General features: G+C 46.6%; 1 long non-coding RNA gene across 1 annotated transcript in view; it reads left to right on the plus strand.

The window, feature by feature from the left end:
• The first annotated feature begins 2,110 nt into the window (after positions 1–2,110).
• The window catches only part of LOC149461098 (uncharacterized), a 20,774-nt gene continuing 13,591 nt past the window's right edge, over positions 2,111–9,293 (plus strand). The window contains exon 1 of the long non-coding RNA XR_016312951.1: positions 2,111–3,306. This is a non-coding gene — a long non-coding RNA (uncharacterized LOC149461098). The remainder of the gene's footprint in view (positions 3,307–9,293) is intronic.

Raw genomic sequence — 9,293 nt, forward strand, 5'->3', positions numbered from 1 at the left:
GCTCTGAGTCTTTCACTGCATTCACAAACTGAAGCATAGTAAGCACAGTTTACTATGCTTCAGTTGTGAATGGACATAGTAAGTGATCAGTAGGAGCACACAGGGCCAGGCATCAAAAAGAAGAGGAACCTGGAAAGGAGGGCAGCATTTAGTGGAGAGAATTGGCTGTATTTTCCTCCCTGCAGCAGCTGAATGATGGCAGGAATTAAAGGAGGAGATTCAGGCATAATACAGCCAATCAATTCCACTAAATGCTGCCCCGCCTTTCCAGGTTCCGGGGTCAGAAACCAAGGGCTGCGATCTGCAGTGTATACGATCTCTGGGTGTATAGTGTGGTGCAGTGTATACAATCTCCTGGTGTAAGTAGGTGGCGCAGGGTATACGATCTCCGGGTGTATAGTGTGGTGCAGTGTATACGATCTCCGGGTGTATGTAGGGTGGTGCAGTGTATACGATCTCCAGGTGTATAGGGTGGTGCAGTGTATAGTATCTCCAGGTGTATAGTGTGGTGCAGTGTATACGATCTCCGGGTGTATGTAGGGTGGTGCAGTGTATACGATCTCCAGGTGTATAGGGTGGTGCAGTGTATAGTATCTCCAGGTGTATAGTGTGGTGCAGTGTATATGATCTCCGGGTGTATGTAGGGTGGTGCAGTGTATACGATCTCCGGGTGTATGTAGGTGGTGCAGTGTATACGATCTCCGGGTGTATAGTGTGGTGCAGTGTATATGATCTCCGGGTGCATGTAGTGTGGTGCAGTGTATACGATCTCCGGGTGTATGTAGGTGGTGCAGTGTATACGATCTCCGGGTGTATGTAGGTGGTGCAGTGTATACGATCTCCTGGTGTATGTATGTGGTGCAGTGTATATGATCTCCTGGTGTATGTAGGGTGGTGCAGTGTATACGATCTCCGGGTGTATGTAGGTGGTGCAGTGTATACGATCTCCGGGTGTATAGTGTGGTGCAGTGTATACGATCTCCGGGTGTATGTAGGTGGTGCAGTGTATACGATCTCCGGGTGTATGTAGGTGGTGCAGTGTATACGATCTCCGGGTGAATGTAGGTGGTGCAGTGTATACGATCTCCGGGTGTCTGGTACATATTTCTCAGGTGAGGTGACTGGTTAACCCCCTCGGTGCCGGCCGCGCAGTCTCAGTACATCTCTCCTGTTCGCCCGTCACGCTCTCCCCTGCTGTGGCACTGTATAGGTTAATAGAGAATGTTGCACCACGTGACCAGTGCGCGGGACTCGCACCCTAGCATGACTTCCTGTAGGTCAGGTAAACTTCACGGCTACATGGTGATTGGCCAAGGCTTCGCGCCCCTGTCTCTGACTGGTGGATCCGTTTGATGGGACATGTGACAGGACGTCACTACCGGCTTCAGCAAGCTAGTCAGACCGGGAGACCTTGTGGGCTGTGACGGAGGAGGTGTGACTGAGGAGCAGTGTGGAGGAAGCCGGGGATCCTCTAATGTCGGGACTGGAATGGGGCAACTGTGTACAGGGGACCGGGAGCAATGTATAGGGGACTGGGGGTGATATACAGGGGGTTCAGGGACTGGGAACAGAGGACTACGATGGAGGCACCATTAGTGTGAAGGGGATCAGGGACTGGGAACAGTGGTGTGAAGGGGATCAGGGACTGGGATGAGAGGGACAGGTGAGTGCAGGGACTGGGATGAGAGGGACAGGTGAGTGCAGGGACTGGGATGAGAGGGACAGGTGAGTGCAGGGACTGGGATGAAATGACTGTGAAGGAGTAGGATGTAGATGGATGATTGGGATGAGGAAATGGGTGTGCGGAAGATGCTAGGATGGAAGGAACTGGGAGGTAGTTGGGGGGGTGATTATTACTGGGAAATAGATGTTTGGGAAGTAGTCATGTGACGGGGTAGGGACGTTGGTGTGCAGAGGGACCAGAATGAAGAGGAGCGGGTAGTAGATGTATTGGATGAGTGACCAGGAGGACGATGGTAGAGGTTGGATTGGGGTAGAAGACGTGACTGAGGGTTGGGCATGGGGGAGGTTGATCTGGGGAGCTGGGTCAGCAATGTGATCAGGCAGTAGTGGGGTGAAGGGGACTGGTATGGGTAGTGCTCTGTGACAGGTAGAGAATTGGGGAACCATCAAGGATGAACATGATGGGGGATGGGAACTCAGTGAATATAGAAGGAATTGGATTGTGATCACTAATATGGAAACAGCGACTGAATCCAGTTTGTGGTTTTCGGTTGTGGAGTAAACCTGACATGGGGTGCAGGGAGAACTAGTCAAGTGCAGAAAACAGGACACGGGTTATTTACTAAACCTGGAGAGTGCAGAATCAGGCTCACTTCTGCATAGAAACCAATCGGCTTCCAGGTTGTATGGAACAAGCTGCGGTTAGAAGCTGGTTGGTTTCTATGCAGAAGTGGAGCCAGATTTGGCGCTCTCCTCTTCAGTAAACCCCCCCGTGTGGACCTATTATTGGGGGTGTAGCTTTGTATGGCCTCTGTAGTCCAATTGGTAATATAGAGTTGTATTCTAGAAATCTTTCACAAATGAATGACATGGGATTTTTCCACCTACCTGTTCTGAGTAGTAGAGTAGCTCACAGAAGCAAACTTGAATGTTTGTCCAATTCAGTTAATATACATTTGTGAAAAATCATAAAATGCCATATAAAAGTATAAACAGCCACTAACTAAAATTAAGAAAGCCTTTATGATGCCCCAAGCAGATTGTGCTGCAAATACAGCCTGCAAAGCCCCCACCCCTCCCCACGATGACCATCCTCAACCTTTATAACCAACTCTTATCAACAGTCCTCCAATGAAAGCGATTTCCTGTCCTCTTGGAGGATCAGTCCTCTTTCAGACATCTCGTGATGTTTCTGTGTATGGCCGGTGTAAGTGAACAGAAGTCAGGACGGCAGGTGTGATTAGGGGTTGGTAAAGGAAGCAGTGCAGTGATCTGGGACGGGTTTGGATCACTCTATAATTGAAAGCTAGTTTTTGAAAAATAGATGGAAAGTGACAAAAGAACAAGGCTGAGTTTATATCTGGAGGAAGTAGTTGGGAGATGTAGGGGGAGACAACAAAGGAGTGCAGGACGGAAGGGGAATTCATGGGAGCACCCTTAACATTCAGTTTGGGGGTCCAGGCAGTAGAAATGGTGTTCATATTGGGAATAAACGCTTGTTGTCGTGTTGTCAATAGATGTAAAGTGTTGTTAGAACTCTTGCACCTTTCCGATGGAAAGTTTGGATCGCTGTGGAAGCTGAGGTCTGTGGAGTCCACCCCATCCTTTTGCAGTCTGAAGAAGGTAAATTGTAGGATTCTGTTTCTTATTGTCGAAAATTTCACATATTTCACCCTTCTGGTCTAGTTCATAATGATGTCACCCTTCTGGTCTAGCGCGTAATAATGTCCCCCTTCTGGTCTAGCGCGTAATAATGTCCCCCTTCTGGTCTAGCGCGTAATAATGTCCCCCTTCTGGTCTAGCGCGTAATAATGTCCCCCTTCTGGTCTAGCGCGTAATAAATGTCCCCCTTCTGGTCTAGCGCGTAATAAATGTCCCCCTTCTGGTCTAGCGCGTAATAAATGTCCCCCTTCTGGTCTAGCGCGTAATAAATGTCCCCCTTCTGGTCTAGCGCGTAATAAATGTCCCCCTTCTGGTCTAGCGCGTAATAAATGTCCCCCTTCTGGTCTAGCGCGTAATAAATGTCCCCCTTCTGGTCTAGCGCGTAACAATGTCCCCCTTCTGGTCTAGCGCGTAATAAATGTCCCCCTTCTGGTCTAGCGCGTGACAATGTCCCCCTTCTGGTCTAGCGCGTGACAGTGTCCCCCTTCTGGTCTAGCGCGTGACAGTGTCCCCCTTCTGGTCTAGCGCGTGACAGTGTCCCCCTTCTGGTCTAGCGCGTAACAGTGTCCCCCTTCTGGTCTAGCGCGTGACAGTGTCCCCCTTCTGGTCTAGCGCGTGACAGTGTCCCCCTTCTGGTCTAGCGCGTGACAGTGTCCCCCTTCTGGTCTAGCGCGTGACAGTGTCCCCCTTCTGGTCTAGCGCGTGACAGTGTCCCCCTTCTGGTCTAGCGCGTGACAGTGTCCCCCTTCTGGTCTAGCGCGTGACAGTGTCCCCCTTCTGGTCTAGCGCGTGACAGTGTCCCCCTTCTGGTCTAGCGCGTGACAGTGTCCCCCTTCTGGTCTAGCGCGTGACAGTGTCCCCCTTCTGGTCTAGCGCGTGACAGTGTCCCCCTTCTGGTCTAGCGCGTGACAGTGTCCCCCTTCTGGTCTAGCGCGTGACAATGTCATCCTTCTGGTCTAGCGCGTGACAATGTCATCCTTCTGGTCTGGTCATAATGTCAAAGGCTTTGCAAATTGGAGATTGTATGTGAGGATAGTCATGTGAAAACCGTATTCTCAGTCTGAGATCCGCCTCCTAAGATGAGATCAGTTTGTACAAATGGAAGCAAGTTCATGTATGTTTTAGAGTTGAAGATACTGATTTGCAGATATAACTTGGTAAAAGTGTTCCGTTATCCAGCAGAGTATACTGAATGCATATAGTGGAAGTCATTGAATATAAATAGCCATTCGTGGCTTGGCAAATCCTGGTAGCCAGGTTAAAGTGTTTGTAAATCCTCACATGTGCCCAGTGAACTGACTGGCCTCAGGTGATACACAGAGATGAAACAAATCCTACATAAGTTGTACCCGTTTATCTGCTGCAATCTCTCCTCTGCATCCTTTCAAAGTACAGAACATCAGTTTTTGCTGAGCTTCCAGAAAGCAGGGGGCAGGGAGATGAACTTACACTCTGCAGATCTCAGTGAGGAAAGCTCTGAGAGCTTATTGGAGGATGGAGACACCCCACCCCCCCTTCACATAGCAACAAAACTGCAGCTGTCTAGTCAATGTTCTGGAGGTCTCTCCCCTGTCACCTTTTTAGGTCTTGATGTCATGAAACGTGTCAGAAGTGACTCATGCAGATAGCAGAAGGAAGAAGCACCAGACAGAAATGACACTTAGTGCTCCGGATTGAGACAAATACGCACCATAGAGAAGGGGTGTCAAACTGGCATCCCTCCAGCTGTTGTAAAACTACAAGTCCCATCATGCCTCTACCTTTGGGAGTCATGCTTGTAACTGTCAGTCTTGCAATGCCTCATGGGACTTGTAGTTTGGCAACAGCTGGAGGGCCGCCAGTTTGACACCTGTGCCATAGAGGGATATGCTTTGTGCATATTTCATATCTGAGGTTTACAACCACTTTAATGATTAAAGGCATACTCGCCCTAGACGATCGGTACTGTGTTCAAGCACATTTGACTAGTGTGATCACTATCATTCCCATGGCCCACTTGAAGAGGTGGGTTCGGGCACAGTTCAGTTGGACTTGCCACAGAACGCATCTGTTCAAGGCAGAGGTGATGACATACACATGGGGCCTGGTACTATGTGAGCACATACATCCGAACTCAGCACTGTCAGAATACACTGATCAGTGGCTGCAGCTGCTGATTGAGAACCATTCTCAATAGAAGCTGACAAAGGATTGGAATGGCCACACTATGTTGTTGTTGTTGTTGTTGTGCATCACATTAAGGCAGCCCAGTCATTAGGTGTGAGCTGTGTCAATGCACTCTAATGAAAATCTGACCTGCACTTATTTTGATGCAGCACACAATGCAAACATGGTGCACTGTAGCGTAGGTCCATCGGAACATTCTGTACTTGTGCTTTGAGGTGCCATTGTAAAGGAACCCTCATATAGGTGTCCGTTTATGAACCAGCAGTAATAGATCGCTGCTCAGTTCTCCGGCATTCTCGGAGAACACAGTTCTCCTGTGAATGCCGTTTATGAAGCATATGTAGATCAGTTCTCCAAACGAAGGGAGAACGGTCTACAAACGCTGGAAAACGGCTGATTTTACTATAATCTCGCAAGATTACAGAAAAAGATCAGTTTACTAAGCAGAGGTAAATTATCTCTGCTTAGTTTGTGGTTCCTCCGATTCTCCAGCTCTGGGCTGGAGAATCTGGAGGGAGAACACAGATCTCCAGTGAAGAGCTGAACATGTTCTCCTGGGTGTCATAAACTGTGAATGACCAGAGAATAGCTGTGATCCTCTGAATTGCAGCTATTCTGTGTGTCATAAACGGACACCATAGTGCAGGGGTGGGCAAACTTTTTGACTTGAGGGCCGCAATGGGTTCATATATTGGACCCGGGGGCCGGACCAAGAGTAGATGAATGATGTGTATGTGTCATCCATAGTAAGTATAGTAATATTCCCCCATAGTAAGCATAGTAATTCATCCCCCCTATAGTATTTCATCCCCCACAGTACTATTCCCCCCCCAAGTAGTAAGCCAAGTCCCCCCTGTGTCAATTCACTTACCTTTGCTCCGCGCGTTCCTCTCGCCGTGTTCCCGCGCCGTTCTGGTCTTCAGGGTGGACTGTGAAAGGAGCCTAGCTCCCCTCATGTTCGTCACGCTGCCCCGCCTACACACATCCTGACAGTCAATGTATCACGCTCCGCGGGCCGGATTAAAAGGTCCGCCGGGCCATAGTTTGCCCATTGCTGCCATAGTGCCATAACACATGGAGGAATACACATACCCATACATGTGAAGTCAGTCTAAATGCATAACAAATTTTTCATTTTTTTTCTTTGTAATATTGTCAGTGAAAGCATGCTACCAAAACATTGATTTGGACAGGTTGGCTTCAGAATGCTGCATTCATTTATCACTACCTGTATCATTATCCGCAGTGAAATTGTAGCCAGTTTTCTTGAAGTATGAGTAAACAATTTTCCCATAGTTTATAACCTATAGCTGATCCTATGGCAAATATCATGGCTTTTAAACTCCATTGTGCTTATTTGAGGGTGTTATTGGAATCATGCTGTATCGTCCATTTCATAATTGTGAATTTAGTGTCTGTGAAGTTTAACTACTAGAAAAGTTAGAAGTGGATTTACTCTCTGTAGTTTTGTAAGGCTCTGATGCCCCCTGCTGGATTATGGTTGGGGTGCACTTTTTCCTCCCAACTTCTCAGCAGTCGCTGTGTTTTCATAGGTTAGCTGGCTGGCAATCCTGTGCACTAAAACAATGGAGGCAATGTAGCCAAATATGAGCTTTATATGTTGGATGGCCACACGCTGTTGTTCTGTGCCACTACTTTGGAGAAATCTCCTATAATCCAGTCTCCAGCACACCATTGTGCTTTGTGGTTCTTCCCTCCAACCCGTGTGTCACTATAGGACACAGCAGAGGTAAGTTTTTCATGAACATAGGTGTCCTTTTATCATGCAGCGGTAAATGACAGCTGCTCAGTTCTCCGGCATTCTCAGAGAAGACTGTTCTCTGCCTTTTTATGAAGCGGTGTAGATCACTTCTAATGAGGAGAGAAGCGATCTACAAACGCTTTGAACACTAGAGAACGGCTGCTGTTACCCTAATCTCACGAGATTACAGTAGGAGATCAGTCAAAGACCGTTTATTAAGCAGCCGTAAATTACCGCTTGCTTTGCGGTTCCCCCCCGATTCTCCACCTCTGGGCTGGAGAATCTGGAGGGAGAGCACAGATCACCAGTGAAGGGCTGACATCGCTCCTTCATACATGGACAGTCTGTGTGCTGAGATGATGAGAGGAGAACATGTTCAACGCTGATCATCTGTTTCCTAAACCACTAATGATCGGAGATCAGCAACGATCATCAGGATCGCCGCTGATCTCTGTTTCATAAAAGAGCACCTAAATGGGAAGCTTTTATTTAACCCCTTGACGGCACACAAATATGTGGCCTCACGGAACTGGGCTTTTTTCCGTGGGGCCGCATATTTGCGTACCTGTCTTTGTGCTGGGAGCACGCTGAGCGGAGACCGCTGTGTCACTGAGAGCCCCGGGTCCTGTTCTAACGATCGGGACCCGGGACTCCCGAGTCCGGGTCATGTGATAGCCTCTAATTGGCTATCTCAGTGATCAGTCACTGTGCAGCCCAGCCCCCTTGTTTTTTCTCTCTTAACTCGTGACATAGATAAAAAAGAAGATAAATATTAAAAATAAAAGGAAAAATACTTAGATCAAGGTTTGATCTAGTTCAGTACAAAGGTCAGGATTTCCAAAAAAAAATTGGTATCAGTGTCAGCATTAATGTCAGTGTGTTTTAGGTTAAAAAAAAAGACAAAAACAAAATGCGCACTACCGTTTCTGGGCTGTACTACGGGTACAAATAATTTTCACATGTATCACTGCGATTGCCAATAGCTGGAGAATTTATTTTGGCTTGTTCTATAGTGGTAGGTTATGGTTGTAACAAGAAACACACAGTTAAATAAAAAAAAAACGATTTTTTTTTTTTTACTATTTTGGGCCAGTTTTCCTTTGAGAATAAAAAAAAAATAGGAGCTATCCATTACCATTTACCACCAAATGACAGCCCAATTTGTCCTGAAAAAAACCAGGTATAATCCACCCGGATATACAAAGTAGTTGTGATGATATGTACAGTTTTACTAACACATGTCAACGTTGCAGAATTGTGCTTAGGCATTTAGATTTGTTTTACCCTTAGGCTTGAAGGGGTAAATTAGAACTCTAGCCACAAGTCAAATAAGTTACCTCTGATGGTTACCAGGAGTGTGGAAATTTTTGAAATAATTACTTGTCCAGAGACTAAATCTGGGTACCAATCTACTTGTCCAGATAAAAAAAAAAAAAATCAATTTTAACCCAAACCGTATTTAAATGTGAGGTGCTGTTCGGAATGTCTGGGACTTTTAAAATCAAAAGGGGCTCTATGGCAACTTAAAAGTCATTTTTTTTTTTTTTTTAACATTGCACTGTTTATCGCCTCCTCCCCTCACTGCCTCTCTCCAGCACCGCTCCCGGGGATTAGCATGGAGGGGAGAGACCTTGCAGTGTGATGAGCACCGATTGGGTGCTTGTGAAGAATGGGGAGTGTCAGGCTTACCCTTTATCTATTTCACTGCCAGAGCCGTTTTTGTGTTTTTTGCACACTTTAAAAAAAATTATTTTAGGCTTGAAGATTACACAAAACCCCCAAACATATCTTTTCTGAAAGCAAAGACCCTAGAGAATAAAATGGTAGTAGTTCCATTTTTTTATGTCACACGATATTACCGCAAAAATTTTAGTAAAAAATACACTTAAATTTATTTTATTGCACAAAAAAGCAATAAATTACCCTGTTTTTTGTTAATATATAAAAGCTGAGGTTCCACCGAGTAAATAGATATCCAATATGGCAAACCTTAATATTGCATGCGCCATGCGCTCGTGAA

The sequence above is a fragment of the Staurois parvus genome, unplaced genomic scaffold, assembly GCF_062004578.1.
Source record: "Staurois parvus isolate SC_StPar_1 unplaced genomic scaffold, SC_StPar_1.0 ptg000209l, whole genome shotgun sequence".
Lineage (NCBI taxonomy): Eukaryota > Metazoa > Chordata > Amphibia > Anura > Ranidae > Staurois > Staurois parvus.